Source organism: Neoarius graeffei, chromosome 20 (assembly GCF_027579695.1).
Source record: "Neoarius graeffei isolate fNeoGra1 chromosome 20, fNeoGra1.pri, whole genome shotgun sequence".
Taxonomy (NCBI): Eukaryota; Metazoa; Chordata; class Actinopteri; order Siluriformes; family Ariidae; genus Neoarius; species Neoarius graeffei.
In genome coordinates, this window is record NC_083588.1 from 12,703,404 (window position 1) to 12,726,384 (window position 22,981).

A 22,981-nucleotide genomic window follows, 5' to 3' on the forward strand; every position below is an offset into this window, starting at 1 on the left:
AACAAATTTTTCACACAAGTTAACTTTATTCAAAACTAAATTTCAATTGCAACTGAACGTTCTGTCTGTGTGTGTGTGTGTGTGAGATCCATCTAAATGCTGCAGTATTCTTCAAAGCAGCAGTCTTCGGTTTGCCATGTTCTTGAAAATGTCTATGACAACACTGTATTATCTTTCTCAATTGCCAGCAGAAGAAGGTCTGACAGCCTTTCTTCATGACAAAAGCTGCAGAGTTTTGTCTTCACTAGCTTTAACTTTGAAAAGGAACGCTCTACTGTTGCAGTTGACACAGGTAGTGTTCCATATATTTTCAGCAGCCCAGCCAGCTCTGGAAAAACCAAGTCGGCATTGTTCTCCTTGAGCACAGAAAGCATGGATGCCACACTGGGGAGACAAGAGTAGGAGGAGTGAAAGACTAAGTTCCGTCAGTAATTTCTCCTCTTCCTCAATCTCATAAAACTCACAAAGCTTCCTGACAGATGCTAGTGCTTCTTCTGGACTTTTCTGTGTTTGCCAGTTGTTTTGTTCAGTGAGGTGTTGCAAAGCACTCAACACTTCCCATGTAGTTCAAACTAAAGTTTCTGAATCTGCCACGTTAATGAAATGGATGGAGCAAACGGTTTAAATATAGCCTAGGTGGCTTCATTAAATGTTAAACAACCCTACGCATTTACTGTTGTGTTCTAAGCTGCACAATATTGCATGTTCAGATAAGAAATGAAAAGAGACTTTCAGTGTGACCTTACCATGCCGTTCCTCGCACTGTCTCCTACTGTCAACCGCCTGCATGCGCTTTCTGCACGGAGGTTCACTGAATGCATGACGTCATGGATTGATGCCCGCATTTACATAGAAAAACGTTATTTTATAAATCTATAATTTCATATATTATTGTCAAATTGTAGAGAATATTGATGTTGGAGCTAACTTATCTTTTACAAATATAAAAAAAAACAAAAAACAACAAAACAGTCCCTATGAAAAGGGCACTTTGGACAGCAAACAGAAAAGGGGCAGGGGCTAGAGCACCTGTAGCACCGGTTCATTGCACGTGGGTGCCAAGGATAAATATACAGTAACTTACTGTGACACCTCCAGTCAGTTGGGTAGTGAATGAACACAGGAGACAAGTATTTGAATGGGGACCTGGTCTTTCTTTCTTTTTGATGCAAATGCTTCAGAGAGTAGGTTTTAGTGTGTCTCATCTCACAAAAACAAATAGGAGAATCAACAACCAGTTCTGGGGTGGCACGGTTGTGTCGTGGTTAGCACTGTCGCCTCACAGCAAGAAGGTTCTGGGTTCAAGTCCAGCAGCCAATGGGGGTCTTTCTGTGTGGAGTTTTCATGTTCTCCTCATGTCTGCGTGGGAGCCTACTGATGATTCTTCGTAACCAAGCTCCCAATTTCACATAACTCCAGCAACACCTTGGAAGACAAGGGGGTCCAGCTTGCCCTGATGTTCCTTTTGGAGTGAGATCTATCAGCCAGCCCCAAAACTCTTTTTTGGTTTCGGATCTTGGGTAGGCCTAAGGCATTTCATGGATCGTGGGGAGGCAATTCATGGTTGCAAGGCACCTCACCCCCAACTGCTCCCCAGGTGCTGTAACGTAGCTGCCACTGCTCTGGATATGTGGATGTGCTCATTGCTCATGTGCGTGCATGCATGTGTTCACTGCTTCAGATGGGTGAAATGCAGAGGAGGAATTCCACTGTGCTGTGTGTACATGTGACAAAATAAAGGCTGATTCTTCTTCAATGTGTTGCCCTTTAATCAGTTTGGGGGATCTACCTGTTATTTCTCAAGTGGAATCAAAGATGCCACATTTCCTGTCATCCATTCACACTTCTTTGGTTTGCAATGAGTTCCACCCAACTCCAGGATCTCAAGAGAACTCTCAGAGGTCTCACTGTGAGCCAGTACTATCATTGAAAGAGGCTGGGTGGTCTCAATGTGGGGTTTCATAAGGTTAGTGTGACCAGATAGTGTGTGAAAACATATCTGTTTGCAACTTCTACTTTCTAAGGTGGTGAGAGATGATCTAGAATTGGACCTTAATTTTTTTTCACCTCATACATCTCTCTCTCTGTTTCCATCAAGTTAAAGTCCCTCTCATGCCAGAATCTGGTCTTCCTAGGCAGTCTCCTGTCCCAGTACTAACCAACTCTTTCAGGTGTATGGTTGCAGCGCTGACCTCTGTTTCCATAGACCTTGGCCTCTCGCCTAAACAACGAGGGTTATGGTGGGGGGCTGATCCTCTGGTAACCGGGAAAGTTTGACTTCCCCACTCGCATCTGCATTGCAGCGTGTCTTGCCAGACGGTAGTCAGTACCATTTTTATGACTGCCTTTGGTATGACCCGACCGTGAGTAGAACTCACGATCTCCCAGTCGAGAGGCGGACATGCTAACCACGAGGCCAACCCGCGGGCATGTATATACGTACACACACAAACACAAACACACACACATGAAAAAGCCTAATTAAGTAGATATTGCAAAACAGAATGATTACTTCAAAGACAAAATCTGAATATCAATAGCTTTCTCAAAAATTCTGTTTCAGTTTCTTTTTAATGCTATACAGAGAAGAACTTTTTATATTTTTATCAATGACATTCCCTATTTTTGGACCTTGAAATTGTATCTGAAAGATTCCATAATTAGTTCTAGCCTTTGGAAGGTAGTAAGTCTGCTTTGCAGCTAATCATGTATCATAGCTACAGTTGTGGTCGGAAGTTTACATACAGTGGCATGAATGTCATCTTGGATATGAATGTGATGGCAATATTTGGGTTTTCAGTAATTTCTTTGAACTGTTCTTTTTCTGTGGCAGAATGTACAGCATACATCTTTAATTAAAAAAAGACACTAGAATTTGGTGCACAAGTTTTAACTTTCTTTGGGTTTTCTGAAATCAACACAGGGTCAAAATTATACATACAGGGTCAAAAATTTACATACGCTCACTTAGATTTTTAATTCCCGGGCGAGGTCGCCTGGGATGACGCAGCCGGGGCCCCACCCTGGAGCCAGGCCCGGGGTTGGGGCTCGTATGCGAGCGCTTGGTGGCCGGGCCTTTGCCCATGGGGCCCGGCCGGGCTCAGCCCAAAGAGGTGACGTGGGCCCGACCTCCTGTGGGTTCACCACCCACAGAGGTAGCAGTAGGGGACTGGTGCAATGTGGATTGGGTGGCAGTCGAAGGCAGGGGCCTCGACAACCTGATCCCCGGACACAGCGGCTGGCTGTTGGGACATGGAATGTCACTTCGCTGGGGGGGAAAGAGCCTGAGCTTGTGCGGGAGGTTGAGAGGTACCGGCTAGAGATAGTCGGGCTCACCTCCACGCACAGCTTGGGCTCTGGAACCCAGCTCCTCGAGAGGGGCTGGACTCTCCACTTCTCTGGAGTCACCCATGGTGAGCGGCGGCGGGCTGGTGTGGGCTTGCTTATAGCTCCCCAGCTCAGCCGTCATGTGTTGGAGTTTACCCCAGTGAACGAGAGGGTCGCCTCTCTGCACCTTCGGATTGGGGAGAGGGCTCTTGCTGTTGTTTGTGCCTACGGTCCAAATAGCAGTATAGAGTATCCGGCCTTCTTGGAGTCCCTGGGAGAGGTACTGAGGAGTGCTCAGACTGGGGACTCCATTGTGCTACTGGGGGACTTCAATGCTCATGTGGGCGATGGCAGTGACACCTGGAGGGGCGTGGTTGGGAGGAACGGCCTCCCTGATCTGAACCCGAGTGGTGTTTTGTTATTGGACTTCTGTGCTAGTCATGGTTTGTCCATAACGAACACCATGTTCGAGCATAGGGGTGTCCATAAGTGCACGTGGCACCAGGACACCTTAGGTCGGAGGTCGATGATCGACTTTGTAGTCGTTTCATCTGATCTCCGGCCCTATGTCTTGGACACTCGGGTGAAGAGAGGGGCTGAGCTGTCAACTGATCACCACCTGGTGGTGAGTTGGATCCGCTGGCGGAGGAGGAAGTTGGACAGACCTGGCAGGCCCAAACATATGGTGAGGGTCTGCTGGGAACGTCTGGCCGAGCACTCTGTTGGGGAGGTCTTTAACTCCCACCTCCGGGAGAGCTTTTCCCAGCTTCCGAGGGAGGCGGGGGACATTGAGTCTGAGTGGACCATGTTCTCTACCTCCATTGTGGACGCAGCTGTTCGGAGCTGTGGCCGCAAGGTCTCCGGTGCCTGTCGTGGCGGCAATCCCCGAACCCGGTGGTGGACACCAGAAGTAAGGGATGCCGTCAAGCTGAAGAAGGAGTCCTATTGGGCCATGTTAACCTCCAGGACTCCCGAGGCAGCTGACGGGTATCGGCAGGCCAGGCGTGCTGCAGCTCGGGCAGTTGCGGAGGCAAAAACTCAGAAGTGGGAGGAGTTCGGGGAGGCCATGGAGAAGGACTATCGGTCGGCCTCGAAGAAATTCTGGCAAACCATCCGGCGCCTCAGGAGGGGGAAGCAGTAGTCTGCCAACACTGTTTACAGTGCGGGTGGGGAGCTGTTGACCTCGACTGGGGACATTGTCGGGTGGTGGAAGGAATACTTTGAGGATCTCCTCAATCCTACCGTCATGTCTTCCACTGAGGAGACTGAGGCTGATGACTCAGAGGTGGACTCGTCCATTACCCAAGCCGAAGTCACTGAGGTGGTTTGCAAGCTCCTCGGTGGCAAGGCACCGGGGGTGGATGAGATCCGCCCTGAGTATCTCAAGTCTCTGGATGTTGTGGGGCTGTCTTGGTTGACACGCCTCTGCAACATCGCGTGGCGGTCAGGGACAGTGCCTCTGGAGTGGCAGACTGGGGTGGTGGTCCCTCTTTTTAAGAAAGGGGACCGGAGAGTGTGCTCCAATTATAGGGGAATTACACTTCTCAGCCTCCCGGGGAAGGTTTACTCCAGGGTACTGGAGAGGAGAATTTGACCGATAGTCGAACCTCGGATCCAGGAGGAACAATGCGGTTTTCGTCCTGGTCGCAGAACACTGGACCAGCTCTATACCCTTCATAGGGTGCTCGAGGGTTCATGGGAGTTTGCCCAACCAGTCCACATGTGCTTTGTGGATCTGGAGAAGGCATTCGACCGTGTCCCCCGTAGTATTCTGTGGGGGGTGCTTCGGGAGTATGGGGTTCGGGGCTCTTTGCTAAGGGCTGTCCGGTCCCTGTACGAACGGAGCAGGAGTCTGGTTCGCATTGCCGACAGTAAGTCAGACCTGTTCCCAGTGCATGTTGGACTCCGGCAGGGCTGCCCTTTGTCACCGGTTCTGTTCATAATCTTTATGGACAGAATTTCTAGGTGCAGCCAGGGGCCAGAAGGAATCCTGTTTGGGAACCACAGGATTTCATCTCTGCTTTTTGCGGATGATGTTGTCCTGTTGGCTTCTTCAAACCAGGACCTTCAGCATGCACTGGGGCGGTTTGCAGTCGAGTGTGAAGCGGCTGGGATGAGAATCAGCACCTCCAAGTCCGAGCCCATGGTTCTCGACCGGAAAAGGGTGGCTTGCCCTCTCCACGTTGGTGGAGAAGTTCTGCCTCAAGTGGAGGAGTTTAAGTATCTCGGGATCTTGTTCACGAGTGAGGGAGCGTGAGATCGACAGGCGGATCGGTGCAGCCTCCGCAGTGATGCGGTCGCTTTACCGGTCCATCGTGGTGAAGAAGGAGCTGAGCCAAAAGGCGAAGCTCTCAATTTACCGGTCGATCTACATTCCGACTCTCACCTATGGTCATGAGCTTTGGGTAATGACCGAAAGGACAAGATCGCGGATACAAGCGGCCGAAATGAGTTTCCTTCGCAGGGTGGCTGGGCGCTCCCTTAGAGATAGGGTGAGAAGCACAGTCACTCGGGAGGAGCTCGGAGTAGAGCCGCTGCTGCTCCACATTGAGAGGAATCAGCTGAGGTGGCTCGGGCATCTTTTTCGGATGCCTCCTGGATGCCTCCCTCGGGAGGTGTTCCAGGCATGTCCCCCCGGGAGGAAGCCCCGGGGAAGACCCAGGACACGCTGGAGGGACTATGTCTCTCGGCTGGCCTGGGAACGCCTCGGTGTTCTTCCCGAGGAGCTGGCCGAGGTGTCTGGGGAAAGGGAAGTTTGGGCTTCCCTGCTTAGACTGCTGCCTCCGCGACCTGGTCCCGAATAAAGCGGAAGAAGACGAGACGAGACGAGACGAGATTTTTAATTCAGAGGTGTTGAAACTTCCAAAATGTTTCTTATCTTGCCAAGGCCGAGGTCTCTTAACTTCCTGTTAGTGATCATGATTGACTACAGCTGGTAGCTTCTCTGTGCCTTCATAAAAAGGGTTTGTTTACAGCACTCATTGGATTGACCAACACAGTAAAATGCGAAAGTCCAAGGAGTTCAGTGCAAATCTGAGGAAGAGGATCACAGATGTACACAACTCCAGAATGTCTCTTGAAGCCATTTCTAAACAACTGCAAATTCCAAGATCAGTTCACACAATTGTATTCAAGTTATTGTGAGGTGTAGTCACTTTGCGAAGCCACTTTGCTTCAAGAAAACCCAAACTGTCACCCTCAGCTGAAATGAAATTGGTTTGGATGGTCAGGAACAACCTGGGAACCACCATGGCACAGCCCTGCCATGACCTGGAAGCTGATGGATCACTGTTTACAGTTCAGCAAGTTTTACATCACTATGGACTAAGAGGCTGCTATCCAAGAAATAACCCCCTGCTCCAAAATTTGACACCTTCAAGCTGAACTAAAGTTTGAAGCTGACCACACAGACAAAGAAAAAGCCTTCTGGAAGGAAGCTGTATGGTCACATGAGACAAAGATTGAATTGTTTGGCCACAATGGCCACCATCTACAGAGGGACACTGTACCAACTGGTGGTAGTGGTAGGATCATCATGCTCTGGGGCTGTTTTGCTGCCAGTGGAACTGGTTCATTGCACAAAGTGGATGGAATAATGAAGGAGGACTACCTTCACTATAACCTTAAACCATTGGAAACTTGAACATGATTGGGAGTCACAACAGGACAATGAACCCAACACACATCAGCGCTGGTTGTGGAGGATAAAGCAGGCTTCAAACAAGTCCTGACTTCAACCCTATTGAAAATATACGGACCGTGCTTGTAAGTCGAGTCCATGCCAAGAAAAAAAAAATGTAATTGAACTCTACCAATTCGACCATGAAGAGTTGTGAAATAGCCAAGCGGAATTCTGCCAGAAGCTCATTTATGGTAAACAAAAATGTTCGGTCAAGGTGAATCTTGCGAAGACACATTTTACCCAAATATTAGGTGTGCTGTATGTATAATTTTGACCCTGTGTTGATTTCAGAAAACCCAAAGAAAATTAAAACTTGTGCACCAAATTCTAGTGTTTTTTTTAATTAAAGATGTATGCTGTACATTCTGCCACAGAAAAAGAACAGTTCGAAGAAATTACTGAAAGCCCAAATATTGCCATGACATTCATATCCAAGATGACATTCATGTCACTGTATGTAAACTTCTGACCAGAACTGTATGTCTCTCATTCATCTCATCTCATTATCTCTAGCCGCTTTATCCTGTTCTACAGGGTCGCAGGCAAGCTGGAGCCTATCCCAGCTGACTACGGGCAAAAGGTGGGGTACACCCTGGACAAGTCGCCAGGTCATCACAGGGCTGACACATAGACACAGACAACCATTCACACTCACATTCACACCTACGGTCAATTTAGAGTCACCAGTTAACCTAACCTGCATGTCTTTGGACTGTGGGGGAAACCAGAGCACCCGGAGGAAACCCACGCGGACAACATGCAAACTCCGCACAGAAAGGCCCTCGCCGGCCATGGGGCTCGAACCCGGACCTTCTTGCTGTGAGGCGACAGCGCTAACCACTACACCACCGTGCCGCCCCCACAACTGTATGTACCGGATGAATTTTCTTAAAACAAGATCAAAAAGCAGAAGGCACCAAGTTATTATACTGTACAACTTCAAGATGTGCAGCTGTTGGTGGAACAAGATGAACTTCAGAATGTTACAGAGTTCAAATATCTTGGTCTAGTCATTAGCCAACATCTCACTTGGCACGATCATGTTGAAATGCTACACTCTAAGGTTGCACAACAGCTTGGAGTTTTAAAGTGGAAAAAACATCTGTTGCCTTTGTTTGCAAGGAAACTCTACGTCATGACATTAATAGCCCCTCTCTTTGATTCTGGGATGAAAACAACAATAAAATGTGAATGAACTCGCTCCAAGTACTTCATAACAAAGCAGCCAAATTAATCCTGAATCAATCACCGTGATCCTCCTCTCGTAACGCACTTGGACAACTCAAGTGGCTGGACCTCTCTCAATGAAGAAAACTCCATCGCAGTGTCCACGTGTATCACAAAGTATTTGAAGATACATCAAGTTTCTCTAAAGGCACAGATTTCCACAAGTACAATACGCGCAATAAAAATATGCTGAGAACAGTAAAAGCCAACACGAATTGGGGTCTGTTAAGATCTCAAATTTTGTGTCTACACAGCTGGAACTCTTTAGCGGATGACATTCAATCACTGTCAGCTATTAAGAAATTTGAAAGAGCGGTGAAAAGTTCCTTCATAGTCAATAATTAGACTTTGTTTTTTGTCATCATATTATTTATTAAAATGACTGTTTATTTAAGTGTAGTTTTTCATGATTTTATGTATTTTACGATGATGATGGATATGTGTCACGCCATGGGATTTTTGCACCAGATGCTCTGTTTCCAGAATACGTAGAAACAGCGTTGAAAAGCACACTATATTTTGCAATATCGCGTGTGTCAGATCATTCCGGAACAAATTGCCTTTCAATGAGCAGTTGTACTGGGGAAACTTGTTCGAGAACAACTTGTTCCAGCACAAGTGCCTGTGTAAAAGTAGCATAACGCATATGCTCCAATCAGTACCTTCAATGTGACTCATCTCATCTCATTCATCTCATTATCTCTAGCCGCTTTATCCTGTTCTACAGGGTCGCAGGCAAGCTGGAGCCTATCCCAGCTGACTACGGGCGAAAGGCGGGGTACACCCTGGACAAGTCGCCAGGTCATCACAGGGCTGACACATAGACACAGACAACCATTCATACTCACATTCACACCTACGGTCAATTTAGGTGACTCATCTCACATGGGAATATTAATTTGAGTCAGAGGTGGTCAGTAGTTAAATGTTGGACCCTTGATCAAGGCCCTTAAAACTTTCTGCTGTGGGGATGCTGTATCATGGCTAACCCTGTGCTCTGACCCCAGCTGTCTAACAAGCTCTAAAATGTAAAAAATAAAAATAAAAATTTACTGTCGGGAATAAAGGATTCTACTTTCTTTTCAACTCTTCCTTCGCTGCTGATGCTTGCTCCCATGCCCCGACTGCCTTACTTACCAATACAGCAGAGATGAATGTTGTATAATAGATGTATTGCGATGTGATAGATAGCTGGTTTATGTTTGACATCTAGATTTTCTGTTAATAGTCTTCTCACAAGTGTATCATGTATCCCTTCCCATATCAAAAGCACAAATTCACCGGGTCAGGAAGCACAATCGAAACATTCTGGCTGTGTGCGAGGAGGGAATTCTCATTTTATTAACCAGTGAAGAATGCATTGCCAGCTTTGGGCTGCAGCCAGCTACAGGGTATGACCTGCTTTACAGTCCAGCATGAGGTCCAACTGAATGGAGGCACAATGCAACACTGCAGCAAGTAAAACCAATGGAGCAGTACTGATACGTATTCACAAGTCTTATTTTTATTTTAAATTCTTTCTTCTTTTGGTGTTAACTGGTGCATATATACAGTGGTGCTTGAAAGTTTGTGAACCCTTTAGAATTTTCTATATTTCTGCATAAATATGACCTAAAACATCATCAGATTTTCACACAAGTCCTTAAAGTAGATAAAGAGAACCCAGTTAAACAAATGAGACGAAAACATTATACTTGGTCATTTATTTATTGAGGAAAATGATCCAATATTACATATCTGTGAGTGGCAAAAGTATGTGAACGTTTGCTTTCAGTATCTGGCTTGACCCCCTTGTGCAGCAGTAACTGCAACTAAACATTTCCGGTAACTGTTGATCAGTCCTGCACACCGGCTTGGGGGAATTTTAGCTCATTCCTCCATACAGAACAGCTTCAACTCTGGGATGTTGGTGAGGTTCCTCACATGAACTGCTCGCTTCAGGTCCTTCCACAACATTTCGATTGGATTAAGGTGAGGACTTTGACTTGGCCATTCCAAAACATTAACTTTATTCTTCTTTAACCATTCTTTGGTAGAATGACTTGTGTGCTTAGGATCATTGTCTTGCTGCATGACCCACCTTCTCTTGAGATTCAGTTCATGGACAGATGTCCTGACATTTTCCTTTAGAATTCGCTGGTATAATTCAGAATTCATTGTTCCATCAATGATGGCAAGCTGTCCTGGCACAGATGCAGCAAAACAGGCCCAAACCATGATACTACTACCACCATGTTTCACAGATGGGATAAGGTTCTTATGCTGGAATGCAGTGTTTTCCATTCTCCAAACATAACGCTTCTCATTTAAATCAAAACTTTCTATTTTGGTCTCATCCGTCCACAAAACATTTTTCCAATAGCCTTCTGGCTTGTCCACGTGATCTTTAGCAAACTGCAGACGAACAGCAATGTTCTTTTGGAGAGCAGTGGCTTTCTCCGTGCAACCCTTCCATGCACACCATTGTTGTTCAGTGTTCTCCTGATGGTAGACTCATGAACATTAACATTAGCCAATGTGAGAGAGGCCTTCAGTTGCTTAGAAGTTACCCTGGGGTCCTTCGTGACCTCGCAGACTATTACACGCCTTGCTCTTGGAGTGATCTTTGTTGGGTGACCACTCCTGGGGAGGGTAACAATGATCTTGAATTTCCTCCATTTGTACACAATCTGTCTGACTGTGGATTGGTGGAGTCCAAACTCTTTAGAGATGGTTTTGTAACCTTTTCCAGCCTGATGAGCATCAACAACGCTTTTTCTGAAGTCCTCAGAAATCTCCTTTGTTCATGCCATGATACACTTCCACAAACATGTGTTGAGAAGATCAGACTTTGATAGATCCCTGTTCTTTAAATAAAACCGGGTGCCCACTCACACCTGATTGTCATCCCATTGATTGAAAACACCTGACTCTAATTTCACCTTCAAATTAACTGCTAATCCTAGAGGTTCACATACTTTTGCCACTCACAGATATGTAATATTGGATCATTTTCCTCAATAAATAAATGACCAAGTATAATATTTTCATCTCATTTGTGTAACTGGGTTCTCTTTGTCTACTTTTAGGACTTGTGTGAAAATCTGATGATGTTTTTAGGTCATATTTATGCAGAAATATAGAAAATTCTAAAGGGTTCACAAACTTTCAAGCAACACTGTAAATTGTGTGTGTGTGTGTGTGTGTGTGTGTGTGTGTGTGTGTGTGTGTGTGTGTGCACAATTTTCTCAGCAGCAGACTGGGTCTAACAATTGGGTATAAAATTAGTCGCTGTAAACTAAGGATATAATTACCACAGTCCAACACACACACACACACACACACACACACAGTACTGTTTCGGGTTCCACTTTTACCACTTTAGCAATGCAGCAGATTGTAACTGCACCTTGCATTTTTTGAAAGAAATCCTCAGCTTATTAGGATGAATCTGACACAGTGATTTTATTGAAAAAAAAACATACATGTTCCACCTAACATGGTTTTTGGTGCATTTTGGGGTGCGTTTTTGTGTGTGAGGTACTTTTCAGAGGACTGTTTTACCAGCTTGAGGAGTGTCGATGCCAATATGTCTTGCAACCTCAGACAAATCAAGAATAAGATTCCATTTTTATCCACCATCAGGATTTCTGGATCAGTAAGAGGAAATACAGTGGTGCTTAAAAGTTTGTGAACCCTTTAGAATTTTCTAAATTTCTGCATAAATATGACCTAAAACATCATCAGATTTTCACAGAAGTCCTAAAAGTAGATAAAGAGAACCCAGTTAAACAAATGAGACAAAAATATTATGCTTGGTCATTTATTCATTGAGGAAAATGATCCAATATTACATATCTGTGAGTGGCAAAAGTATGTGAACCTCTAGGATGAACCAGTGATTTCAATGGGAGCAATCAATGGGATGACAATCAGGTGTGAGTATGTGAACCTTTGCTTTCAGTATCTGGTGTGACCCCCTTGTGCAGCAATAACTGCAACTAAACATTTCCGGTAACTGTTGATCAGTCCTGCACACCGGCTTGGAGGAACTTTAGCCCATTCCTCTGTACAGAACAGCTTCAACTCTGGGATGTTGGTGGGTTTCCTCACATGAACTGCTCGCTTCAGGTCCTTCCACAGCATTTCGACTGGATTAAGGTCAGGACTTTGACTTGGCCATTCCAAAACATTAACTTGATTCTTCTTTAACCATTCTTTGGTAGAACGACTTGTGTGCTTAGGGTCGTTGTCTTGCTGCATGACCCACCTTCTCTTGAGATTCAGTTCATGGACAGATGTCCTGACATTTTCCTTTCAAATCCACTGGTATATTTCAGAATTCATTGTTCCATCAATGATGGCAAGCCGTCCTGGCCCAGATGCAACAAAACAGGCCCAAACCATGATACTACCACCACCATGTTTCACAGATGGGATAAGGTTCTTATGCTGGAATGCAGTGTTTTCCTTTCTGCAAACATAACGCTTCTCATTTAAGCCAAAAAGTTCTATTTTGGTCTCATCCGTCCACAAAGCATTTTTTCAATAGCCTTCTGGCTTGTCCACGTGATCTTTAGCAAACTGCAGACAAGCAGCAATGTTCTTTTTGGAGAGCAGTGGCTTTCTCCTTGCAGCCCTGCCATGCACACCATTGTTGTTCAGTATTCTCCTGATGGTGGACTCATGAACATTAGCCAATGTGAGAGAGGCCTTCAGTTGCTTGGAAGTTGCCCTGGGGTCCTTTATGACCTCACCGACTATTACATGCCTTGCTCTCGGAGTGATCTTTGTTCGTCGACCACTCCTGGGGAGGGTAACAATGGTCTTGAATTTCCTCCATTTGTACACAATCTGTCTGACTGTAGATTGGTGGAGTCCAAACTCTTTAGAGATGGTTTTGTCATCTTTTCCAGCCTGATGAGCATCAACAACACTTTTTCTGAGGTCCTCAGAAATCTCCTTTGTTCCTCCCATGATACACTTCCACAAACATGTGTTGTGATGATCAGACTTTGATAGATCCCTGTTCTTTAGATAAAACAGGGTGCCCACTCACACCTGATTGTCATCCCATTGATTGCTCCCATTGAAATCACTGGTTCATCCTAGAGGTTCACATACTTTTGCCACTCACAGATATGTAATATTGGATCATTTTCCTCAATGAATAAATGACCAAGCATAATATTTTTGTCTCATTTGTTTAACTGGGTTCTCTTTCTCTACTTTTAGGATTTGTGTGAAAATCTGATGATGTTTTAGGTCATATTTATGCAGAAATATAGAAAATTATAAAGGGTTCACAAACTTTCAAGCACCACTGTAATACCATTTCATCTCCCATTCAGATATGTCAGAAGCAGTGTTGTAGTCAAGTCACTAAACCTCGAGTCCGAGTCTAGTCTTGAGTACCCAGTGTTCAAGTCTGAGTCAAGTCTAAGTCATTAAAAAAAATTTGAGTCGAGTCCGAGAACAAGACTCCAACCGTACCATTTGACGGTGGCTGTTTTCGAGCCATTAACATTAGTTTGTTGCTGATCATGACGTACAAACAGGTGAATGTGCGTTCTCTTTGTCAGGGAGTGCGAAGTATTCTGTCAGAGATGGTTGGGAGACGGATGTAAGTGCAGAAAGTGTGTTTATTAATACAAGTGAAGACGGGTAAACAATCCAGAACGGCAGGCAAAATCGTAAAACAGTGAAACAGGTGATAGGTCAAGCGAGGCACAAACAGGCAATCGTAGACTCGGCAGAATCAAAGACAAGAAACAGAAAATCAGGGATCAGGAAACCAAACAAGGAAATAAGGCTCAGTCACATGTCAGTAATGCAACTCAATACTTTGCAAAGTAAGTGTGTTTTCACAGTTTTTATATTGGTGTGCTGATTGCGCCTTAATCCTGTGCGGGTGCGAGTCATTTACGGTGCACGCGCCAAGCAGACTCTCACCAGACTCTGTCCAGAGCGCGCCCGAGAGTCTATCTGATGCACGCACCAAGGCGCACAGGTGTGACACTCTTGGACAAAATTAGTACAAAAATTAATATAGATATAAATCTCATCTCATTATCTCTAGCCGCTTCATCCTTCTACAGGGTCGCAGGCAAGCTGGAGCCTATCCCAGCTGACTATGGGCGAAAGGCGGGGTACACCCTGGACAAGTCGCCAGGTCATCATAGGGCTGACACATAGACACAGACAACCATTCACACTCACATTCACACCTACGGTCAATTTAGAGTCACCAGTTAACCTAACCGGCATGTCTTTGGACTGTGGGGGAAACCGGAGCACCCGGAGGAAACCCACGCGGACACGGGGAGAACATGCAAACTCCACACAGAAAGGGCCTCGTCGGCCACGGGGCTCAAACCCGGACCTTCTTGCTGTGAGGCGACAGCGCTAACCACTACACCACCGTGCCGCCCATAGATATAAATATCTTATGAAAATTATTTTGGCATGTTACAAAAAATAAAGAAAAAATCCGAGTCCTCGTCTCCAATTTACGAGTCCGAATACAGTTAATGCATGAGTCCAAGTCCAAGTCATCAGTGCTGAAGTCCAAGTCAAGTCATGAGTCCTTAAAGTTGGGGCATGATTCGGACTCGAGTACTACAACCCCGATTCCAAAAAAGTTGGGACAAAGTCCAAATTGTAAATAAAAACGGAATGCAATAATTTACAAATCTCAAAAACTGATATTGTATTCACAATAGAACATAGACAACATATCAAATGTCGAAAGTGAGACATTTTGAAATTTCATGCCAAATATTGGCTCATTTGAAATTTCATGACAGCAACACATCTCACAAAAGCTGGGACGGGGCAATAAGAGGCTGGAAAAGCTAAAGGTACAAAAAAGGAACAGCTGGAGGACCAAATTGCAACTCATTAGGTCAATTGGCAATAGGTCATTAACATGACTGGGTATAAAAAGAGCATCTTGGAGTGGCAGCGGCTCTCAGAAGTAAAGATGGGAAGAGGATCACCAATCCTCCTAATTCTGTGCCAACAAATAGTGGAGCAATATCAGAAAGGAGTTCGACAGTGTAAAATTGCAAAGAGTTTGAACATATCATCATCTACAGTGCATAATATCATCAAAAGATTCAGAGAATCTGGAAGAATCTCTGTGCGTAAGGGTCAAGGCCGGAAAACAATACTGGGTGCCCGTGATCTTCGGGCCCTTAGACGGCACTGCATCACATACAGGCGTGCTTCTGTATTGGAAATCACAAAATGGGCTCAGGAATATATCCAGAGAACATTATCTGTGAACACAATTCACCGTGCCATCCGCCATTGCCAGCTAAAACTCTATAGTTCAAAGAAGAAGCTGTATCTAAACATGATCCAGAAGCGCAGACGTCTTCTCTGGGCCAAGGCTCATTTAAAATGGACTGTGGCAAAGTGGAAAACTGTTCTGTGGTCAGACAAATCAAAATTTGAAGTTCTTTATGGAAATCAGGGACGCCGTGTCATTTGGACTAAAGAGGAGAAGGACGACCCAAGTTGGTATCAGCGCTCAGTTCAGAAGCCTGCACCTCTGATGGTATGGGGTTGCATTAGTGCGTGTGGCATGGGCAGCTTACACATCTGGAAAGACACCATCAATGCTGAAAGGTATATCCAGGTTCTAGAGCAACATATGCTCCCGTCCAGACGACGTCTCTTTCAGGGAAGACCTTGCATTTTCCAACATGACAATGCCAAACCACGTACTACATCAATTACAGCATCATGGCTGCGTAGAAGAAGGGTCCGGGTACTGAACTGGCCAGTCTGCAGTCCAGATCTTTCACCCATAGAAAACATTTGGTGCATCATAAAACGGAAGATACGACAAAAAAGACCTAAGACAGTTGAGCAGCTAGAATCCTACATTAGACAAGAATGGGTTAACATTCCTATCCCTAAACTTGAGCAACTTGTCTCCTCAGTCCCCAGACGTTTACAGACTGTTGTAAAGAGAAAAGGGGATGTCTCACAGTGGTAAACGTGGCCTTGTCCCAACTTTTTTGAGATGTGTTGTTGTCATGAAATTTAAAATCACCTAATTTTTCTCTTTAAATGATACATTTTCTCAGTTTAAACATTTGATATGTCATCTAAGTTCTATTCTGAATAAAATATGGAATTTTGAAACTTTCACATCAAGCCTGGTCAAAAGAGTTGATCTTACAGCTGTTCGTTAGCATTGGTACCACTGACACATCATCAAAAACGCTCATTAAAGTCAAAGGCATGGATGAAAGTATTGCTGAGAAAACATCAACAGTTGAAAAAAGGTTCACATTAAACATCACTGTTCTTGATATTTACTCTTTCCCTCAGCTACCGTCAGGCTTGTTTAGATTCAGCAAACACGTGGTCTCTGTTGAATGCTTCTGACTGCTGTGTAAATCACACATCAGTACTTTGAAAATCTATTTCAAAAGCAAACATGCCAACATAAAAAATTTAATCTTGGCTCTGGAACCTTTTCATTAGGATGCAGTTTAAATCAAGTCTCGAGTGTGCGGGCTGGGTTTTCACCAAAAACAGGGGAAGACCAAGATACGATAGATCACCATTTGTTTGCACTACCCTTGAAATGACAGGGTTTTATACCCCAGCATTGGCAGTGTTATTAAAACTACACATTGCCCCTTTAAATATTTAATAGTGTAATAAAATGTGATGATTTTTCTATGTCCATCAATCACATTATTGAGCAGTATTAAATTCAGGTGCAGGTGCTATCCATCATGTCAAGAGAGAATGTTTAAGTCATAGCAAGCACAGGAATGTGTGTGTATGGGGGGGGGTTTGGCCTTCGTGAGTACAAAGTGTCCTCATAACGAGAGAAATACATGACAGCTTGACCTTGTAGGGACATCTGGCTGAACAAGTGCAGCTTCTCTGTGTGTGTGTGTGTGTGCGCGCGCACGTGTTTTTGTATCTAAGAGAAAGAGATTGAAACAGCCAGGAGAATGTAGCCACATCACCATGGAAACAGGAGATGGGATCATTCTGGAGGGTGGGTGTAAATCATAAATACATATAGACTTGTTTAGATTAAGACTTGTTTCGATTAAATGCTGCAATTTAGCACAACATACTCAGGAGCTGTGTGTGTGTATAGGCAGGGGGGTGAGAGAGAATTTCTTTTTCACAGGATTATACTCTATGACAAATAACAGGAGAATTTTTTTGGGGTCATAAATCTGATAAATCCACATTAATCTCCCTGACATTGTGTGTAAAAAGCTCGCATAATGTGATAGATGCCTGCTGTAATAATCTGTCCAACTCAGTATGAAGGTTTTCAGCGCATCACGGGACCCACTCACAGTTTCCCCATTCTTAAAAGAGGATGACAGTCAATTACGACCGTAAACTGATTGGGAAAATTAGGACTGACTATTGTAGACGATACATTATAAAATGTGGAGTTCTGCATTTTATGCACCATATACTGAGCCAACCAACATAAATGACCCCAAATCAGAAAGCGTTAAATGGTGTGTTGAAATTGAAATTCAAACCGAAAACAGTGATTTCACATGTATTGAACGATACAACAGCACGTTATTTATACAAAATACTACCCCGATTCCAAAAAAGTTGGGACAAAGTACAAATTGTAAATAAAAACGGAATGCAATAATTTTCAAATCTCAAAAACTGATATTGTATTCACAATACAACATAGACAACATATCAAATGTCGAAAGTGAGACATTTTGAAATTTCATGCCAAATATTGGCTCATTTGAAATTTCATGACAGCAACATATCTCAAAAAAGTTGGGACAGGGGCAATAAGAGGCTGGAAAAGTTAAAGGTACGAAAAAGGAACAGCTGGAGGACCAAATTGCAACTCATTAGGTCAATTGGCAATAGGTCATTAACATGACTGGGTATAAAAAGAGCATCTTGGAGTGGCAGCGGCTCTCAGAAGTAAAGATGGGAAGAGGATCACCAATCCCCCTAATTCTGCACCGACAAATAGTGGAACAATATCAGAAAGGAGTTCGACAGTGTAAAATTGCAAAGAGTTTGAACATATCATCATCTACAGTGCATAATATCATCAAAAGATTCAGAGAATCTGGAAGAATCTCTGTGCGTAAGGGTCAAGGCCGGAAAACCATACTGGGTGCCCGTGATCTTCGGGCCCTTAGACGGCACTGCATCACATACAGGCATGCTTCTGTATTGGAAATCACAAAATGGGCTCAGGAATATTTCCAGAGAACATTATCTGTGAACACAATTCACTGTGCCATCCGCCGTTGCCAGCTAAAACTCTGTAGTTCAAAGAAGAAGCCATATCTAAACATGATCCAGAAGCGCAGACGTCTTCTCTGGGCCAAGGCTCATTTAAAATGGACTGTGGCAAAGTGGAAAACTGTTCTGTGGTCAGACGAATCAAAATTTGAAGTTCTTTATGGAAATTAGGGACGCCGTGTCATTCGGACTAAAGAGGAGAAGGACGACCCAAGTTGTTATCAGCGCTCAGTTCGGAAGCCTGCATCTCTGATGGTATGGGGTTGCATTAGTGCGTGTGGCATGGGCAGCTTACACATCTGGAAAGACACCATCAATGCTGAAAGGTATATCCAGGTCCTAGAGCAACATATGCTCCCATCCAGACAACGTCTCTTTCAGGGAAGACCTTGCATTTTCCAGCATGACAATGCCAAACCACATACTGCATCAATTACAGCATCATGGCTGCGTAGAAGAAGGGTCCGGGTACTGAACTGGCCAGGCTGCAGTCCAGATCTTTCACCCATACAAAACATTTGGCGCATCATAGAACAGAAGATAAGACAAAAAAGCCTAAGACAGTTGAGCAACTAGAATCCTACATTAGACAAGAATGGGTTAACATTCCTATCCCTAAACTTGAGCAACTTGTCTCCTCAGTCCCCAGACATTTACAGACTGTTGTAAAGAGAAAAGGGGATGTCTCACAGTGGTAAACATGGCCTTGTCCCAACTTTTTTGAGATGTGTTGTTGTCATGAAATTTAAAATCACCTAATTTTTCTCTTTAAATGATACATTTTCTCAGTTTAAACATTTGATATGTCACTGTAAGGCTCAATACGTGTGGGTGGAGCACAGAGGACGGCAGGACAGAGATCAAGTGTAAACAGAGGCTTTATTGCCACACTTTTCAGTACAACAATATATATTTCAAACACTCCGAGACACACACACCAGCGTCTCGTCCAGGGAAGAGCTCCTCTGCTCTCGCTCTCCCTCCTTAAATAGGGCGCGGTCACTGGGAAGACACACAAACACAGGTTAATTGCCTTCAGGTGTAGTGATTCTGCCACTTACCTTCCCTGACTCCGCCCTCCTGTCACAGACCGGCACTTGACCCCCGCTGCCACATACCCCCACCGCTCGACTCAGGCTGGGCGGCCGTCCGGCCTGCAGCCAACTCCCCCTTGACAGGAGAGGAAGTCCACCACAACCATCTGCGCCCCCGGCCTGTGGACCACCTTGAAATTGAAGGGTTGGAGTGCCAGATACCAACGGGTGATCCGCGCGTTGGCATCTTTCATGCGGTGGAGCCACTGCAGGGGCGCGTGGTCCGAACAGAGGGTGAAAGGGCGCCCCAGTAGGTAGTAACGGAGGGTGAGGACTGCCCACTTGATTGCCAGACACTCTTTCTCGATCGTGCTGTAGCGCCCCTCACGCACTGACAGCTTCCTGCTAATGTACAGGACGGGGCGGTCCTCCCCCTCCACCTCCTGGGACAAAACCACCCCCAGCCCTCTGTCCGACGCATCGGTCTGTAACACAAAGGGGAGAGAAAAGTCAGGGGAGTGTAAAAGTGGCCCCCCCACACAGTGCAGCCTTCACTTCAGAAAAAGCCCGCTGGCATTGCTCCGTCCACTGGACCGGATCTGGTGCCCCCTTTTTAGTGAGGTCAGTCAGCGGGCTGGTGACGTCCGAATAATTAGGTATAAACCTACGGTAATAGCCAGCCAGCCCCAGGAACTGTCTCACCCCCTTTTTGGTCTTAGGCCTCGGGCAGGCCGCAATCGCTGCCGTCTTATTAATTTGGGGATGCACCTGCCCATTGCCCAAGTGGAAGCCCAGATACCGTACTTCCACCCGCCCAATCGCACACTTCTTTGGGTTGGCTGTGAGCCCCGCTCGTCTCAGCGACCTAAGGACGGCCCTCAGATGTTCGAGGTGCCTCTGCCAGTCATTACTATAGATGATTATATCATCCAGATAGGCGGCCGCATAAGTGGCGTGAGGGTGGAGGACTCTGTCCATCAGCCGCTGAAATGTAGCGGGCGCCCCAAACAGCCCAAACGGAAGGGTGACGAATTGGTGTAAACCAAACGGTGTGGAAAAGGCCGTTTTCTCTCGGGATAGTGGAGTCAAGGGGATCTGCCAATATCCCTTCGTCAAATCCAGCGTCGAATAAAAGCCAGCCGTGCCGAGTCGATCGAGCAACTCATCAATACGAGACATTGGGTATGCGTCAAATTTAGACACCGCGTTGACTTTTTTCTATAGTCCACACAGAACCGGACCGACCCGTCGGCCTTGGGTACCAAGACCACCGGGTTGCTCCAGTCACTGTGGGACTCCTCGACGATGCCCATTTTGAGCATGGTCTCAAGTTCCTCCCGAACCACCTCCATTACCGTGCACTGTTGTTGAAGGTGGCCCAGCTCCCCGCAGCGCCAGCAAACTGCCCCGGGCTTTCCCTCTGCACCGGTGTTCTGGGGCTCACTCACCTGAGGGGGGGGAGAGACAGACACAGAAGGGAGAAACGGGAGGGCACCGCGGGTGCGGCGGGCCGGCTGGGGTGGTGCCGGCCCCCGTCTCCGCAGTGGGGGAATGGGGCGAGGATGGGACACAGAAGGAGGGGGAGAGCGAGAGAGAGAAGAGGAGAGAAGAGTAGACGCCGTCTGCTGTCCTGCCGCCGGAACAGCCGCCAAATGATCCTCCGCCAGCTCGACTGCCTGATCCAGCGACGCCAGGCGGTGGCACTGGACCCACTCCGCGGTTCCTGCGGGCAAGCGAGCGATGAACTGTTCCAGCACCACCTGGTTGATGATCCCCTCGGCGTCGCGGTCGTCGACCCTCAGCCACCGCCAGCAGGCGTCCCGGAGCTGCTGGCCGAACGTGAACGGCTGGCCGACTTCCTCCAAGCGCAGAGCGCGGAAACACTGGCGCTGTTGCTCAGGAGTGTGCCCCACGCGCTGGAGGACGGCCCGGCGGAGGTCCGTGTAGGCCATCTGGCGGTTGGCGGGGAGCTGTAGCGCGGCCAGCTGTGCCTCTCCCGTTAGGAGGGGGAGGAGGCACGCCGCGCGCTGCTCCATCGGCCACCCCGAGGCTTCAGCGACCTGTTCGAATAGCGTGATGAACACCTCGGGGTCGTCCTGCGGGCCCATTTTGGTGACGGTGAGGGGAGACAGGCCCGCGGCCGGAGTGCTGGTAGACCCCGCCGACGCGAGGAGGTGCCAGAACGCCTCGCGGTCTTCCTGCTGGGCCAGCACCAGGGCTTCGAAGCGCCGCTCTTGTTCCTTCCGGAGGGTGACGAGTGCCTGGTGCTGGCTTTGCTGGGCCGTTGCGAGGGCGTGGACCAGGTCGGCAAACGGGGAGGACTCCATGGGGCTGATCAGTTGGTGCTCCACTCTGGATCCCGGGTTTTGGCACCACTGTAAGGCTCAGTACGTGTGGGTGGAGCATAGAGGACAGCAGGACAGAGATCAAGTGTAAACAGAGGCTTTATTGCCACACTTTTCAGTACAACAATATATATTTCAAACACTCCGAGACACGCACACCAGCGTCTCGTCCAGGGAAGAGCTCCTCTGCTCTCGCTCTCCCTCCTTAAATAGGGCGCGGTCACTGGGAAGACACACAAACACAGGTTAATTGCCATCAGGTGTAGTGATTCTGCCACTTACCTTCCCTGACTCCACCCTCCTGTCACAGACCAGCGCTTGACCACGCCCCCGCTGCCACAGTCATCTATGTTCTATTCTGAATAAAATATGGAATTTTGAAACTTCCACATCATTGCATTCCGTTTTTATTTACAATTTGTACTTTGTCCCAACTTTTTTGGAATCGGGGTTGTAAACATTTATTTCAATTTTGAATCTTGCAACACATTTTAAAAAAAGCTGGGACGGTCAAACATTTATCGCTTTATAATGTTACCATTCCTTCTCGCAAGATTTAAAAGATGTTTAGGGACTGAAGACACCAAGTGATGAAGTGTTTCAGGTGGTATTTTGTCCCGTTCTTCCTGCAAACAGGTCTTACGGTACGCAACAGGAAGGAGTCGACATTGTCATATTGTTTGTTTCAAAATTCACCACACATTCTCTTTTGGGGACAGAGGGGACAGGCACCCTCTTCTTCTACAGCTATGCCTTTGTAATGTGTGCAGAATGTAATTTTGCATTGCCTTGTTGAAATCTCCCTGGTAAAGATGTCATCTTAAGTGCAGCATATGTTGCTCCAAAATTTCAATTTCTGCATTAATGCTGCCATCACAGAAGTGTAAGTTACCTTTGCCAGTAACTAGTGCCCTTACTTGATCTTGACACCCAATATTTTTTTAAATTATGAATTACATTTGGGATGTTGGACATTGTTTCTCTTTCTTTAGTATGACTTTTTTCTATGTATTTATTCAAATTATTTTGATTAATTGATTAAAACTAGACGGCCTTTCGATTTCATGAAACCGGTGAAATTTAGTTCCCTCTGATGTTTAGTCATT

General features: G+C 46.1%; 1 protein-coding gene across 4 annotated transcripts in view; it reads left to right on the forward strand.

The window, feature by feature from the left end:
• slc2a9l2 (solute carrier family 2 member 9, like 2) overlaps positions 1-22,981 on the forward strand; it is a 216,148-nt gene that overhangs the window by 190,647 nt on the left and 2,520 nt on the right. The gene's annotated exons all lie outside the window — the stretch shown is intronic.